An 18,824-nucleotide genomic window follows, 5' to 3' on the forward strand; every position below is an offset into this window, starting at 1 on the left:
TCTTTTCTAAATGCGCTAAACACTCATTACATCACGTGTCAAAAATATCTCCAAGTTATCATCGACTGAGCGTAAGCCTAATCTTTTTCTAAACGCGTGTATTGGTAAAGTCTAGTCTTCTGTGCCGGATGAGAGACGGACACTTTGCTATTGGCACCGCAAAACTAGGGCAAAATTTCTGTAGAATGAAGCCTGACAAACACCTATGTTTTTAATAAGTCGTCTATCGATTTTCTTCAATGCACACCAGAACCGAGCAATATGAATACGTGACATTTTTTGTGGGTTGGTGTGTTTTTAATGTATGATGGTCTGCGTGAAATGATGCAGTCCGTTCGTATCAACCCATAAGTTACGGCGCTATTCAATCTATCCTTTTCAATAACCATACTATGACAACTTCATTAGCTTAATAATTTGAATACCATTCACCACAGGTGATAACTGACCAACTCGTCTAATATGTAAATTCATTCTTAGCAGGTTGAATTGCCTTCCCGAGACCACTGCTTCGTTCAATAATTATTTTAATTTAATTTCATATTAAGAATTATTTAATTTAATTTCTATTTAAGAATTAGTTTATAAAAAGTCAATAAATGGTTAGTATTCTTTATTACTAATATGTTTCATATAAATTAACATTTTTTTTTTATGAGAGACTTCTTAATAGGTTTATATCATGTTTTTAATACATGAATACATTTATTTGGAAATCTTGAAATTGTAAAATGTATAGCTTTTTTCATGAATATAATTTGCTCTATCTTTTTTGGTCTATCAAAAAAATTTGACGAACTGATATAAGCATTGAAGTTGTCCTAGTTGGTTTTGGCAAAATGAATAAACTTCAATCCTTGACTCTTAGCCAAATAAGAATTAGAATATAATCATGTTCTTGCATCGAATATAACAAATGAACTTGTGAAAGATATGAAATCCTTAAAAATCTTACAAATTGAATTTACAATTTAACAAATAAAAGATTGAAAATGATCTAGTTCATGAGCATTACTAAGTCTTTGGAATTACTTCCTCTAATTTGACCATCCTTGTGGAAAAATATCCAGTGCTAACTTGAATTAAATGTATTTCATATGTAGTTTATCCCATAAGCCTTTCTAAGCTCAATTTAACAAGGTTGTATCAAAGGAAATAGTTTTGTCTTGTTACCTATTGAAATTTTCCAGTAAGGACTAATGGTTGGTTTTTATGTTTGATTAACCATCATTGCCATTCTGACATATGAGGCCCACCTTATATAGAAAAATGAACAATCCATATATGTATTTGATAGTGTCGTATTACTGACCTATCCATCAAATTTTGGGTATCAGTTCACAAGGTTACCTAAATTATTGAACACCTATTGGGCACTAAAACAACTACTGCAATTTGAATGGATTGAAGTGGCTATATATACTATCTAAGAGGTTATTTGAAAGACTCAATTTGAGTTTGTATTGGAAATTGAATGAGGTTTGGTTTTCGAACAATGCAAGAATTGCATCATTCACTACAATATGAAACCGAAAATATTTTTCTAAATGGGTATTTTAGCTAAAATGTGTCTGATTTTGGGCTAGAACAGCTATTGGATAGAGATCGAAACTGCATGCTAATGACCACAACAAGAACTCGATGGCACTAGGATCTTGAGTGTATATCAGGCTTTTCTATCACTCTCAAGGTAGACATGTAAATAATTTTGGTATGATGTTGCTATAAATTATATTGGGTCATAGATATTTGGAATTGAAGTTGGAGGATAGAAGGTTCAACCTTACTACATGGGTTTCATCTCAAATCTAGAGGCAAAACGTGATAAGACTTGTGGATGGAATGATACAAAGTGAGGCTAATATTGAAGAGGTGAGAAGGTCCTATTGTAAATATTGTCATTGATGTCAAAAGAATTTACTATTGTCATTCATAAAGATTGATGAACATATTTGATAATCCTTGTGTGTTTATTGAACATAAACAAGTTTAGGTCAAGTCTGGATTACTATGCTTTACATTATGCTATATTATGCTTCACGTTGTATATTGGTTGATACTTTTAATACATATTTCTCGGTTTGATCATACAAGTGATTACAGTCCCAGTCTAAATTTATATATACAATGATTTCAGTCCCAGTATATGCATAACATCAAAGAGAGCGTCCCAGTAAAATATGTACTTACAATGATTTCAGTCCCAGTGTATGTATGGCAACAGATAGACAGTCCCAGTAATATTTATACATATATAGTGATCAAGTGATATCTAGATGCAGACAATATGTAGCAATCAAGTATAAACTCAGTAATAATACACTCAGTATAATACAAATAAATGCAGCGATATTAATTAGAGAGTCAAACTAAGTCAGATCGTGTTTGAAGAAGGCAGAGAAAAAGGCATATTCATATGTGGCTGAAGACAGATTGTATTGGCTGCTGCTATGTAGTTGAAGGAAGGTCATAATACTCTGCATGCATTATAATATGTATTACATATGCAGATCGTTAGAGTATATTAATACAATTTATTTTCAGAAAAATAAGATAAGGTGTTTTATATGCATTAATATGGTTATGAAATGATATGGTTAATGTATGAAAAGAACCAATCAAAGTTTATGAAAAAAAGCAAGGTACGGTTTGCGAAAAAAATATATCAATTAAACAAGCATAATCAATATGATTATGGTTTATAAAAGTCACAACTGATTGGATTAAAAAGATACAACGTCTCTATGAAAAGTTATAAGAGAGATATATAAAGGAATTAAATCATTTTGGCAAGGGTGAGTGTGTGGAGTGTGTAAAATACTAAGATATATCTACACGCAGATTTCTAAAAGAAAAAATAAATTCTAGATATATGAGAAGTTATAAATAAAGAAAGAATGCAGATTCGAAAAGAGAATTATGAAGAGAAGATTAGGAAATTAAGCTTTCTTAAAGTCAAAGAGTGCATATTTGAAAGGCTGTGTTGTTTTGAATATCTCTTGAAGATATTATATATTTACAATTGAGAGATGTGAGAGTATTAAATAGAAAGAATATCCTTAAGAGTGAGTACTGTGTGAACAAGGAATACAGACAATTGATGAAGATCCATCAAATGAAGAATATCCTTAAGAGTGAGTACTGTGTGAACAAGGAATACAGACAATTGATGAAGATCCATCAAATGAAGATAAAGCACAGACTTCTTATGAAGAGTAGAATGGACAGATTTATGAGGTGTATATAAAAGATTTTGGCAGACTTATAAGCATATTGAAGAAAGTATTGTGAAGGTCGTATGATAGATTTGTAAGGAGATTTGTAATCAGTTTTTTGGAAAAGTTATTGTCATCATAATAGCAGTTGGAAGAAGAGATTATTTGGAACCAAAATCATCCATCATTTGTTATTATAGCAACCTTGTCAAGGTGGAAAATCATATTTATGTGAAGTGGGTTGGTGCTCACGGATTTTGAAGTGGGAGTTGGTGCTTCTCATGGGTTGGTGCTTGCAAAATTCAGATTTGGGAGTCGGTGCTTCCAGTGGGTTGGAGCTCACAAAATCAGATTTGGGAGTTGGTGCTTCTAGTGGGTTGGTGCTCACAAACAAACTTAGGGGTTGGTTCCCTAGTAGGTTGGTGCCTACGAACATTGTAAAAGAAGATATTTATAAATTTTTTTTATTGAAGTGGTTTTCTCTCATAAGAGTTCCACACACACACACACACACACACACACACAGATCTAATGTGAATAATAATACACATTGAATATGTTTATGAGAAAAGTTATATGCTTGTGATTAAAGTTCAATAAGTAAAAGTTTGTTAATTGATTGATTCACCCCCCTCCCTACTCTTAGTATATTCATGTGCTCTTCATGTCCATAGTGGAAAGCATGTTGTCAATTCAATATGATAGGAATAGGAGCCTTAGCATAGGAGTAGTGGTCAAGATAATGGAAGGAATGATGGAGATAAGTACACCATAAATATTGAGGTCTCTTTAGGGGCTATTAGGTTAGGTAGATGATGATAGTGATTTCTTTTCAATATCTTTATTTATCAATTGAGTGTATCCCTAAAAGTAGTAGGTAGTTGTATAACACCACTTTTAAATATGGGTCTATTTTCACAATTGAAGATTAATTTTGATTAACAAAAAAGTGACAATATTTACCATTTCTTACATGGTTGAGATGTAAAAAATTTATTGACTTGATCATTAAACTAGATTTAATATTTAAGTTAAGAGGTTCTCGAAAAAAGTATGTAAAAAGATACTTTGAGTTATGATATTGGAGATACCTATTTTTTAGTTTTTATTTATATCAAACAGGCACCTTGAGAATGATCTCTTGATGTCTTTTATATAATTGTTCTAAAAATAAGTATGCTAATAACACTTGTAATTACCAAAAAAATAAAGAATAATTTAATATTCATCAAAGTGTATTGTCCTTATAGAGGTAGTGAAACACCAATATGTTTAATGATAAATGATTAAGAAGTTTAATATAAATAAGATTTAAAGGTGAATTTAAAAGGATATAAAGAGTGATATAGAATACCTTTTTAACTTTTTAACGACTCTTATTGTGTACACTAATATGCTTAGGGTATGTTTAAATAAAAAAGATAAAATATGAATTCACTTACAACATTATGCCAAAATTACACCTCCAACAATGGGTTATAGTTATGCACTTTTTTTTGTCTACCTTCAAGATATCAATAATAAGATTATGAATTGGAAATAAATGGTGAGATATGCTAGAGTTCATTAAATTTTCCACTTTCTTTTGCATGCCACACTATAATTCTTATAGGAACTTTCTAGTTTGTGTTTGTAATTATGATGAGGCCTTTGTATTGTGTAGGCCTAAGGGGCTTTCCTCTTCTCCCTTTTTAAATGCCCCTAAATTTTCATTCAGCCATAGTTGTTATTGGTGGAGTTGAAATATTAACAATGACATCCCATGGTTCCCTCACCCAAATGACCCAAAAAATTCATCTTAGAGGTGTTTTATGAGGCAAGTCTTCTCAACCACCTCTAGCTATTGTGCCTACACTTCTAAAATTTGAAGAAGCTTAAATTAATGTCTTACAAAAATCACCCTTGTGGGATGGGATCCCCATAAAAGTATGCTTCATAGATGGGTTACCAAATCTTTGATCTCGCATGGGATTTAAATGGTCACTATACAAAACCTTTCTAATGGTTTTTCCCCTTTTCACTTTCCTAAAGCTAAACATGTCTAGGCTTTTATCACTTGAGGCTTGTGGCTTGTTCATTCCCTGTTAATTATTTTTAAATTATGAACCGATGAATTTTCCATCATAGATGAAAATTCTCTTTCTATCTTAGTTTGGATTGAATTCCCTAGCTTACCTATGCTTTTCTAGCAATTTATCTCTAGGATAAGGACCTCACTAGGCATTAATTTTTATGTAAAACTTAAGAAATTTTATTCAAGTTTCCCCAACCAATAAGTCTATGTCAATATTGATGTATCAAAGGACTTCAAGAAAAGTGTGGATTTTCAAACTGGTTAGTCTTTCTACTACTACATAATCCAATATATCAATCTTATGAACACTTTCTATTGATGCAAAACATCCAATAATAATATTAAGAATTGTTCTCTAGCCTCTCAACACTCTAAACCCACTTCACCATCTTCTATGGGACCATCAGATCCTTCTAAGGACAAGGCTGGATGATCTACAATGGTTAATCACAAAACCAAGAATACTAGTGCTCTTAAAACCTTTCCCAACTATTTTAGGCAAGGAGGCTCGGGTACTCAAATTCCAAAATCTATTGACAACCTTGTGTTGATGATTATATGTTCTCCTACCTAGCCTAGTTTGGTTGTTTCTAGACCTTAGATTGGTCATGTTCATTATACCTCAACAACTGTGGGGGGTGAAAGAAGATTTTTTAGCTCATTAGGTGGCTAGAAAATGGTAAAAATGTCTCTCAATATATACAATCAAGACCCATTAATGTTCAAATTGGAAGCTATGTTGCACAAGAAACAATATTTTAGAACAATTATTTTGTCCTCTATGGACTAGATAATCAGTAAATTCCGCTTGATTTGTAACGAATTGTATTTCTTGGAATGTGAGGGATCTAACTGACCTTCCTTCCAAATACTTTATTCATGATATGGATGTTTTATCACCAGGTTTAGACATTTTTTTGTTTCAAAGTGTCTAGTTTTTTTCTCTCAACAACTTGTCATGTCATTTAAATTTGGGGGTTTCCTCTTTTTTAAAACCATGAAGTTTCTCCTAGTGGATTTCTCACTTTGCTCTCGTCTATGTGGCATCATATCTTAGCTAATCATGAATGTGACCTAACTAATAGAGAGGTTTGGGCTCTCTTTCATCTTTGTAGTCATTTAATTAGGGTAATTAATGTTCATTCTTCCAATGATGTAATTGAGAGAGCTTCTCTCTATCATTGGGGATTTAATTCAATTCTAGTTACCAATTGGGTAGTGTAAGAAGGTTTTAATATGATAGAATTATCCCAAATGATAAATGGTAAATCCTTCCTATGTATTTGATAGTTGTAAAAAGGGAGGCTTGGTTCTACATGAACAATAAATTGGGTCTTTTCAACCTAACTCTAATAATTTCCCAAATCAATCACCATGGAATATGAGGAAAAACTTGTAAGAAAATCCTACTAGGATTTTAAAAACATTTGATTGTGCCATGATTTTGGAACAATATTTATTTAGTTTTTCCATTGTTATTTTCTACCATTCAAATTGTTGGTTGATATTTTCTTATTTGACAATGTCTACAAATATTTGTACATTGAATGGAAAGTTGTGCCCCCAAATCTATAAAATAATAACTCTTCCTCTACATGACTCTTCTTACTCACAAAGATATGTTCGCTCACATATAGTTTGTTTGAAACCTTGAGACACATTCCTTTCACAACAATAAGTGAATTAATTAGTGGAATTATTCTTTAACCCATACTCTCATATTTCTTTATATTTTTGGGTGCCAGCTAGCATGCTTCTATCATTGATCATATGAGGATACTACTCAGGACCTTTGTGTGATCATTGCCACTATAGAAGCTTAGTTGTTTGATCTTGTAACATAAGTCTACCTTTCTTAACTATACTAATAGAGGAAAATAGATAACACTTACTCAGCTCAAGACACCAATAATATGGCCAAGTTACACCAACTCAAAATTAGCAACAAAGTTTGAAAGGATTTTTTTTAGGCATTGTGGACCTTATATACCTTACTATCAAAAAAATTTGTGAATGTCAACAAATTCATCAATTCTAAGAAATTATGAGAGTGTATTTGTAGCTCATGAAATTACCCATAAAAGGTAGTTTTCTCTACATAAATACCTTGAGGTTGCCCCAGGTATATACTATATCTACTTTACTTCATTATTTCTTCCTATATTCACCTTACCACTAGCGAATGTATCTTATCAAATATTTATGGCTATAAGACAGTATGTAACCCATGTATGGTACCCCTATCCTATATGTTTTGTTGTAATTATTCTGCTTTTCAACCTTGATGTGGTGAGATGTGATATGATTGAAGTCAATTTGATTGCCATGTTCCTACCAACAATAGGCAACAAAATTCCCAAGCCACATGGTCGAAGACATGATGGCCTTCAGTACAGCCCAAAGAAATTCTCTAATAAGTTTTCCAACTTTCAAACAAGAGGCCTTAAAAGTATCCCATCTTGCCAATTGTTGGATTTCAAATTATTTAAGCATTTTATTGATCAACTCCTTTCTATGGGGGATCTCAAAGAAGTTCTTCTCTATGGACAACCACAAAGCTATTTGTCTATGTAGCTTCCCCCATGAATTCTCCAAGACCTTTTAGGATACTTCTGAAAATAATATTAGAAAGGTTTACCTAAAAGCCATGCATATTGGGTCGTTAGGAAATTTGATAAGAAAAGGTAATATCAAATTCATACCTAGAACTAGTGACTCCAAGGATATCAATGGCTTGCACGTATCACTCTACTCAAGGTTGTTTACAAGATCATCACCAAAGTACTAGCCCTCAAGTTGTAATTGATGTTGTCACTTATTATTAGACCTAAATAAATAGGATTCATCAAATCCAAATTTATACTAGATAATATTATTTTTGTTTATGAGGATATAGGTTGAACTCAATAGTCTAAATACCACTTGATTTGTATCAAATTTGATTTACTAAGGCCTATGACCACATAGAAGAGCTTGCATTCTTTCTATGTTGCATGCCCTTATTTTTAGATCTCAATTTATTCATTCAATTAAAATTTTCTTTGTTGATGACTTGGATTTTTTTACAATATTTTGTCTACAATCCCTTTACCTAGTTCTCTATGTTCTTATCATAAAATGTTTCAATTGTCTCTTGGCTCGATCTATTTCTTTACCAAAAACTACACTAGACACTTTGTGGAAGACTCTTGCCTCACCTTTTGTTAAGACAAAGAGAACATCAAGAAAGATCTCATATGCTTTGATTATTTTGAAGTGTTAGGATCCAACATTGAATGACATAAAACCCTTTTCTATAGTCATTATTTCCTTTTTAGGCTAGCCTAGTTGGCTTTGTTTTAGTGGAAATGGATAAAGTATGAGAAAAATTTAAGTTCTTGGGGATAGCTTTTCTTTCCAAGCCATCTCTTTTAAATTATGGCTTTCTATGTTGACAATAATTAGGAAGAAAATTCAACATTATATCACCAAGCCGCTCTTGGCTAGAAAGTTTCAAATATGCTAAAAGATTTTAGTAGACAAACATGTTTATCATTCCTTAGGAATGGACATGATATGAATGTATAAGGAGATACAAGGGTGTAAATGATATAATATATGAATGTAATCAATACAATCACTTTTGGGTTTCAATCATGTGTTACATACTTGTCATCTATATTATATGTTAACTAAGTAATCAATCATTTGAATCCGATTCCATATCTTCCTCAATAGGATTGAGTTTAGGGTGTAAGACTACAATCATAGAAATTCCTCCGTTTTTCTCTTTCCATCTCCATACATAGATGATAGACGTAATATAGATAATAAACAATATTCTATCAAACCCAAATAATATATGCTCAAATAAATTTCAGAGATTAATACTCAAAAAAAAAAAGAATCCAAGCAACTTGAAAATGAAATGAAGAATTAGAAATAGTTTTCTAAATCTAGAGAAAATGGTATGTATAGCCAAGTGAAAAAGTTGTTGAGAATGTGAGAGTGTTTTTAATTTTAGAATGTTGTTGAAGAATGTTAATGTGAGTGTGAAAGATAAAGAAGTAATTTTAGAAAGCAAGAATCAATATTTTAACTAAATGTTGGAGAGAGCTTTGGAGGAAGTTAAAATGATTCTCAATGATATTGTAGGTTGGTAGAGGCATTATTCTATTGAAGCATGACATGTTTAATATCTCAACAGATAGTATAATCTTATATTTTCATGGAAAAGAAGCACATCATGTAAATATTTTTATGTAGCACATTTGTCTAAATAAAAAATTAGACCAATAGTTGGGGGATTGGGTATGCATGGAATATCAGGAATGTCTTAGATTAGAATCATGGAAAATTGTGCATAGTTTTCTTAAATTAAACTAAAAATAAGGTGCATGTGATGTGAAATTTCATAACATGTAGTTTACAACATTAAAATGAAAAGAACCAATCAAGGTCATGCCTTTCAATGACCTTGAAAAGAGTTTTATGAGAATATCATCCTCAAGAATGGAATTGTTGTATAAAGTGGTAAAATATAGTGGTGTCTCAATATTTTGTGAGATGTGATTCTTTAGAATTATATATGATAGTGAACTAATTGTACAATATAATGTAAGGGTTGGTTGAAATTGAGTTGAGCTTTTATTGGCTAACTATTTTTGTCCCAAGATTTCATTTTTTACTTCTTGTCATAGCCACCTTACCTATCGACCATTTATTGTTTAGGAGGTGGGTCTTTAATATTGGTGTAAGTTACACCTCCCCTAATATCATCTCATGTTGTATGTTTCTTACTGCTAGTTTTTGGATTCCCTTTTTTGTTTTGCATCTGGTTTCTTTATGTAAAATCAAGCAATGGGTGGTGACCTAATCCAAAATAAACCAAATAATTATGATTACCTCAAAACAAATGAAGAGCTATGGCTAGTAGTGGAGAATGTTAACTTAGTAGACTATGTGGAGGGAATGAAGGGTTTTGACCCTGGCCTCTTAAAGCAATTTTTCTATTCATGGGAGAAAGGTTAAGTTCAAATTGAAGGGGTGGTTTTTCCCATTTCAGTAGAGACTATTTCTATTACTATTGGCTTGTCTTTGGATGGTGTGACCTTCCCCAAAATGACCAAGGGGAGTTATAAGAATGATTTTTTGAGATTCCTTAAATACGGTTAAGGTGTTTCATAGCTTTAGAGTGGCTATAACAAAGAGGATCTCCCAAGGATTTGGAAAGATGTGGCACTTTTTCTCATAAATTATATTATGCAAGATAGGAGGTTCAAAAGTTTTCACACTCAAATCTTTCCAATGTTGAATCATCTCGGGTATGGAGCTAAAATAAATTTCTCATTCTAGGATTTTCTCTTCCTTATCTCAATCAATTTTTTTTTCTAGAGCCAAGAATACTTCTTCCCTATACTCGGGATTAATTTAAAGACTTTATAGCTTTCATTTGGCTAATACCCTGTCTAGTGGCCCACCTATGATCTATATTGACAGTGGGCCAACATCCCTTGCAGGGGATTCATGACATGATTTAACAACCTCCTATGGATTCTATAAGTCTAGTGGTTGTATCGAGTATTGACAGGTCAATGTTTTGGTGCAATGACAACCCTATCTTGTAACAAGTGGTATGAGAGCTTGATCATAGGTTCGAATCATGCAAGCTGCTACGAGTGATGCTAGGAGGGGGATTTTTGGCAGTGGGCCATCGTCCCTCGCGAGGATTTGCGACATGGTTTAATAGCCTCCTATGGATTCTACTTGAGTCTAGTGGTTGTATTGGGCATTGACAGGTCAATTTTTTGGTTCAACGACTGCCCTATCTTGTAACACATATAGTGTCGTAAGGGTTCATATGGTGTTCTATGACCCCTTAGGACACCGTATGCTATTTTTAAGGGTCATATTGTGTCCTAAGGGGTCATATGGTGTTCTATGATGCCTTAGGACACCATATAACCCCTTAGGACACCATATGGTGTCCTTAGGTGTCAGATGGCATCGTAAGGGGTCATATGGTGTCCTATGACTCCTTAGGAAACCATATGACCCCTTTTAACATCCCAGTGCATGACATGGCCCTTGAGGACCATACGATGTCCATATGGTGTCCTAAGGGGTCATATGATATTCTAACACATGTTACCCCTCATGACCCCATATGACACCTAACGACACCATGTGAACCTTTAGAATACCATATTACCACTAACAAAAATATTTATAATATAAATTATTATATATACATTTATATGTTATAGTATTAATATATAACATTTTTATGATATATTAATATATTGAGTATTATTATAGTAATATAATAATATTTAATATATTAATATATTGATATACAATATATTAATATTATGATTACTATTAATATCATAACTGCTAAAATTGGATATCCGATTTTATGACATAAATTTCAAACTTTCAAATTTGGCTCAGGAATGCTTTGGGATTTGGCTTGGAAATGACGATACTGGAAAGTCAACAAAAAACATGTTTTTGAGTATTCTTTGATTTTCCAAACTTTGCACTGGTGGCTGACGACTTTTTTTAAGCAAAAATTGATAAAATGAAAAGGTTTTTTTTAAGGACGTTCTCATCTTTCCAACAATATAAGGATTGTCTTATTTTGACCTTAATAAATAATTATCATTTATATTCTAATTGAATTCTGATTAAAGTCCCGATTGATAGGCTAATTGAAAAACACACGCAACTTTCAAACGATATCACATTTTTTGAATTTAAAACATGCATCACATTCTACGCTTGGTCTACTATATATATAAAAAATGAATTTCATAAAGTTTAGACCAAGTTAAGGTGGTCAGACGTAAAAGTTTTTGAAATTTTGAAATGATGCAATAAAAAATTCATAATTAATTATTTACTTTATAAAAAATTACAAAAAAATGTGTCACATCCGGACATGAGTCTACTACTTTTATTATAAATCATAAAAAAATATTATGTTTTGATTGTGATTAGGGTGGTCAGATATGCACCTATTTCTTATTTTTGTCCTAAAATTTTAGTACCACTGTATTGAAATTTCAAATTTTCATCAAATGTATAATTTTGTTTTCAAAAAACAACTAGTAGCTTAGAAACTACATTTAATTTTCTATAGATTCTCTTCTTACATATTTTATAATAATGTTCATAACTTACTCAAATTTTATTTTCTAGTTACATAAGTTTGATTTTCTAAAATTGTATTGCCACTTAAGAGCTTGTTTTGGCACACCATGATCCTACACATACCCTCACTCTACAAGACAAAAGTGAAATTGTGAGTTACAACATGAAATATAAATTTAAAACTGTTTAAAATTATTTAAAATATTGTACATGATTTAAATTTTAAATTATAATTTATCAATTTAACTAACTATTACAACTTAAAAACTTGTCATACGTACATGAGTAGGCTCATATCCTCTCTCCACCAGGTGTTGTGCATCTCTAGGTGCTACTAGGGTTGTCAATGCCTCTCCTATCTCATGCTATAGTTCACATATATCTCAATGAATTTAAAATAAAAATATTATTAAATTTAATTTTCAATTATATAAATAAAAATATTTGACCTCCTAGAAATTTTACATGTATATCTTAAAATTAGGTGCTTTTAAAATAGGTACTTGAGTTTAAATATATATTGTGTACCTAATGATCATCTCCTCTACACACATCCATGTGATGTATATTAGTATGTGCAGGTGCTCTAATTTGAGTAGTTGTTGTTTACGGTGAAAATGGAGACAATAATGTTGAAAGACTAAATGAATTTAACCACAAAACCCTAGCCTAACAACAACAAAGATCCACCATAACATATAAAGATTACCTAAGAAAATGCAAATCAAATGAAATCACAAAGATTATACCATCACATGTCCAATAGGGTTTGAATCTCCATTCTTCCTATCTCCATTGATCTTGCTCAATATATATGCTCTTAGATTTTATATGTGCACAAGAGCTCAACAAAGAACAGAAATGTGGTTGCAAGTAGGATCACATATGAATGTTCGAAAGCGTAGAGTAGCCAATTGATCAGGTAGTTTGAATAGAATGCATAGATTGATTAGGGTTGATAATGAAGGAAGTATCCTCTTATATAGAATACACTATATGAAATGGAGGGATAAGATTGAGAGGTGTAAAAGATAAATGGTCGGCTATGATTAAAGGGTAGGTAAAGGAAATAATAAAATAATAAGAGGGTAGGTAGTGTAGGAATTAAGAGATGAATGACATGTGTCATAGGTGGAAAAGGTTAATGAATTAATTAAATAAATAAAGATTCATTTAATTAATAGAAGAAGTGGGATCAATTAAAAAAATAAAAGTATTTATTTAATTTAGGAAAAGCAGAATTTAAATAAATAAATGTATTTATTTAAATGAGAAATAAGGCTAGAAGAGGATAAATGAATTAATTAAATAAATAAAGATTTATTTAATTAATAGAAGAATTAGGCTAAAGATAATTAAATAAATAAAAATATTTATTTAATTAGACATGACAATTTTAGGTGTCTACATTTTGCCCCTCTTTGAGATAATGCAGCTTGTCGCGTTGTTTCAAAGGAGATAAGATGAACTGATACAAAGCTGCCCCAAGATGGGAATGATATGCCCCCTTGAGTGATTGGATGAAAATGTCTGAAAAGATCATAGACAATCTCTCGATAAGAAAGAAAGGCTAGAATGGACTCACTGGATAGAGTGACAGAGTCACGGGATAAAGAAGACTGACTCGGGAGACGAGGGCTAGGGCTAGGGCTAGGGTAGTCTATAAGATAGACCATGAGGGGAATACATCCTCATTGTCATCCACACATCCAAGAGATCAGAGTGCAGAGAGAGAATAGAGCAGTAGCAGTCAGCAGCAATGGCATTGGTGCATAGAATCAATCGCATTTGCCGATTTCAGAGGCCAATAGATGCAAGAGAGTCTGTAAGTACCACAAAACCTCTTTGTACTTTGTCACAATAAATGTTGTCATTAATGCATGCTAGGTAGTGCAATAAATGCACTTTAGGATAATGTCAAAAACATGTAGGCGCATCTATGTTGGTACCAGGTGCGTCTAGGTTGGCTAGGCGCATTTGTGTTGGTCCTAGGTGCATCTATGCTGGGAAAAGCATCTATGCTAGATGTGAGCGTGTCTGTGTTGTGTAGGCGCGTTTGTGAAATGTGGGCATGTCTGTGTAGGACAGGCGCGTCTGTGCAGTCTGTAAGCACGTTTATGTTATGAAGGCGCATTTATGTCTTCAAGGTCAAATCGGCAGTTCTATGATGAATATATGCTGTTGATTGGATAAGCTGCTGAGAGGATACACTCAAGCAGATCCTCTAGGGAAGACTAGGATAGAAAGTAGGGCTAGGATTGATAAGTCTATGATAGAACATACGTTGCCAATTAGGAAACTACTCAAGAGGATACACTCAAGCAGAGGCCCTAAGATAGGATAGATCGAGGCACTTTGTGATGAACAGGGAGTACCATGAAATAGTACTTTATGATGAACAGGGAGTACCAATAGGAGCAACACTTTGTAATGAACAGGGAGTGCAAATATGTGTAGCACTTTGTGATGAACAGGGAGTGCAAGACACGTAGTACTTTGTGATGAACAGGGAGTACCACTAGGAGCAAAAGCAACACTTTGTGATGAACAGTGAGTGTCACTAGGATAGGTAGCAACACTTTGTGATGAACAGTGAGTGTCGTTGGGATAGATAGCAACACTTTGTGATGAACAGTGAGTGTCACTAGGATAGATAGCAACACTTTGTGATGAATAGTGAGTGTCACTAGGACAAATAGCAACACTTTGTGATGAACAGTGAGTGTCACTTTGACCGACATGATTGATTTGCTTGATTGCAGGAGTATTTGCCTATGCTGGAGTCACGGGAGAGATTCCCATCGACTCAGAGGTTACAACCAGAGCTGACATTCGAGGACAGGGCTGCCATTGAGGTTATGGGTCTGAGATATATTATGTATGTGCCTAAGTTTCAGGTGAACATGGGTTTGCTGACTGCTTTAGCCGAGAGATGGCATTCTGAGACATGCACTTTTCATTTGCCAATGGGTGAGATGATAGTCACCTTGGAGAATGTTTACAGGATTCTGAGGATACCGATTGATGGGGAGCTAATACCCTATGATTGAGATGGAGACAGGGATGCACTGAGACGAGTGTTCCAAGATCCGGTACTAGAGATGAGGGCTGGACACGTGGCATGGGACACGATGATAGCAACAGGACTGGCACTACCAGCAGTGTTAGGAGGAGTGATCAGTGGGTTCCTATATATCAGACAGGGTGACACGGGGGTTGGCTGTGGGATGGGGGAGCACCTTGGAGACACTGGTTACACAACATACCAGATATGCCTGGGGACTGTGCATGCTAGCACACTTGTACTATGAGCTTCATCAGTTTGTTTATCATGGATCCGTAGGATTGGGCTGCAGAGTTACATTGTTGTAGGTTTGGGCATATGAGCATCTACCAGTGACACGATTGATACATTTCAGAGGTAGGGGTCATGGACGCAGCTTTGTTCATTTATATGATATGATTACCTCACAGCCACGGATTGGCAGGTTGGAGCACTAGCATCGAGTGATCGATGAGATTGACACTGTGGTATGGAGGTCGTACCGCGAGTGCAAGCAGTGGGAGGATGATGCAGTGGATCTACCCTATACCTTCAAGAGTAGATATCTGATTGGGCAGATGCCCTATGTACTGGAGAGGCAGTTAGTGGACAGGGTATGCATGCAGTTTGGCAGGATCCAGCGGATGCCACTGGGTTCTGGTATGTATGCGCGGATAGTGCGAGACCAAGCACATTTTGGGCCACTATTATCATATGATCAGGCCATGATGCAGCTGGTAGAGATGGTGCCCATGTCATGGGATATGTGGTTTGAGATTGAGGATGCAGGTATGGATGCAGAGTACACTGCATATTGGGCTGAGCATCCATTTCCACAACTGACAGACCCAAGGGAGCAGATAGATGGAGATGGTGGGGGGGATGAGGATGATGATGGAGATGGTGGGGGGAGAGGCCGATAGAGGAGCCGAGGTGCATTTGGAGAGAGGAGGGTGGCTCCACGGAGAGAGGGTGGAGAGGAGAGGTAGGCTCGGGTGGTGAGGGGTCGCAGTGGATTGCCACTATAGGTGCCAGCAGCATAGGGTCCTAGATAGGTGCAGGGACAGGGATAGAGGTAGGTACACGTACAGGTAGAGGCATAGGCACAGGCATAACCACCAGTACAGGGGGAGCCATAGGCATAGGGGGCCGAGGAGGAGGAGGATGAGTTATTTGAGCTGAGGGAGATCTGCCAGGGATAGGTAGATGAGATCCAGGATCTGGAGAGGGAGACAGCTAGGCTCAGGAGATAGCTGAGAGATACTGAGCAGCAGTGGGATCAGGCTATCTAGCGCTATACTGAGACTGAGACAACACTGAGGGATGGGAGGCAGGCAGCAGAGGACACAGGGGCTAGATACGCCTATGTTCTGTGGGCAAGGGAGGAGATAGGTTATTGGCGAGACCTATACTATGGGTCAGTACCACTAGAGCAGCGGGCGAGGAGCTTCCGTAGACCATCGCGGACAATGACAGCTACTAGAGGGAGTCAGAGGAGGCAGGTGTCCAGTGGTGGGGTTATGGGTCCGCCACCACAACCAGATAGAGGCAGCAGGAGAGATGATCCTGGGGTGGGTCCTTCTAGGGCTCAGAATCCATCGAGGCCAGGTGGCTTCGAGGGAGGGAATTCATCATAGCTATAGAGGGCTCCCTATGTATCAGTTTTGTACCATTTTGTATGATGATGTAGACACCTTCGGGTGATTGTAGCCATATGATTTTGACATCATTGTATCATGACACTTGTGATTATATATATATATGAGATTCATCCTTGCGGTAGCTATATGCATGTGTACCTATGTGATGAGATGTTTTATGATGTATGTTTCTATGTGAGGCTTATGATATGGATGCAAATATGTACATGATGAAATGCAATATTTTTGATCTTTTATGTTTTATATGTTAATCAAATGCAAATGTGAATGTATGAAATGTAAATGATGAGATGCCTGATGAAAATGTAAGATGTGCTAACATGTGTTATGTGCAGGATGCGATGCAATTATGATATCTATATGTATGTATGAAATGTTTATATGTGGTAATGTAGGTGCAACTACATGAGATGCAAATGTTTTTGGTGTGTCATTATACTCAGTCATGTGATAATAGGCTACACGGACTGACTCAAGAAGGATGATGAAAGTCAATCAAGAAAGGGGGATGGAAGGTAGAAGATATGAAAGCAAAAAGAGCTTCTTGTGCATTATCATCATTGAGCTTTATTATGGCAAGTAGGTTATGACAATCGAGGCATATGTTCGACCCAGAAAGTCATTATACCTATTTGCATGGAGATAAGACAGTCATAAAAAAGAAATCCCCCAGTTCATACTAGACTCCCAGTGTCCTCATATCCTTGGACAAGTCATAGCATTACTAAGAGACAATCCACAGACAGCAAAAGAAAAATAGGTGATGATACCCCATCCTCGCCTTTCTAGTCAAAGACATCCTAGAGATAGAATCTCTAGTCAGAGACATCCTGGAAAAGATAAAAGATATGTCACCTGTTGGGAAAAATGGTGTCTCAACCTTGCATTTATGCGAGGTTACTATTTATAGTAAGTTTTTATTTGAGCACGAAATGGTGCGAAACTCTCCCTGAAGCTTCTGGTTGGCAAGATAAGCATTCCGGTAAAGTTGCGTCGCAAGGTCACAGCTAGTTTTGAAGATATTAAAGTTTTCGTCTTGGAGGGGTGCAATAAAATGTTTAAACTTAATTTTGGGGACTTTAGAGGCTCCGAAACGCCCTGAAAAGTTTCCGTAACCGGCAAAGCGGGTTACGAGGTGATAGAGCACTTCGCGAGCTTTCCGGCGCTTCAAACGGTTCGTCAATCGGACACCCGGTTCTCAAGTTATGGCCTCCGGAAGTTTGTACTCCTGAAATAGGAAAAATAATTTGTATCGAATACATAAATGAGCTGTAAAAGGGAGCGACACATGTTGATGTGTGCTTTAACATGTCATAGAAGGGAGATAAGGTCGGCTACACCTTATTGGGTGGTTTTAGCCCATGGTTTTGTAATACCGTTTGACGGTTTCTTGTATTGTATCTCCTATTTATGAGGTGTGTGAGATAGAGGTTGTGTGTAAGAGTCCTATGGCTATTGAGTTGCCTCTGAATCTCTGTTTAGTGCTACTCCTGCGAAGAGCTTGCTCTGCAAGTATTTTGTAATCTGTTTTTGATTGCTGAATAAAATATTGAGCTGCTTTTGGAGGGTGGGGTTTTTCTCCCGAAAGGGTTTTCCCCACGTAAATCATTGTGTTGTGGTATGAATGCTATTATATCTATTTCTATTTTCTGTAACTGTTGTAATGATCTGAAAAAGTTTTGCATTACCCTCCTCTC

This window comes from Cryptomeria japonica, chromosome 10 (assembly GCF_030272615.1).
Source record: "Cryptomeria japonica chromosome 10, Sugi_1.0, whole genome shotgun sequence".
NCBI lineage: Eukaryota > Viridiplantae > Streptophyta > Pinopsida > Cupressales > Cupressaceae > Cryptomeria > Cryptomeria japonica.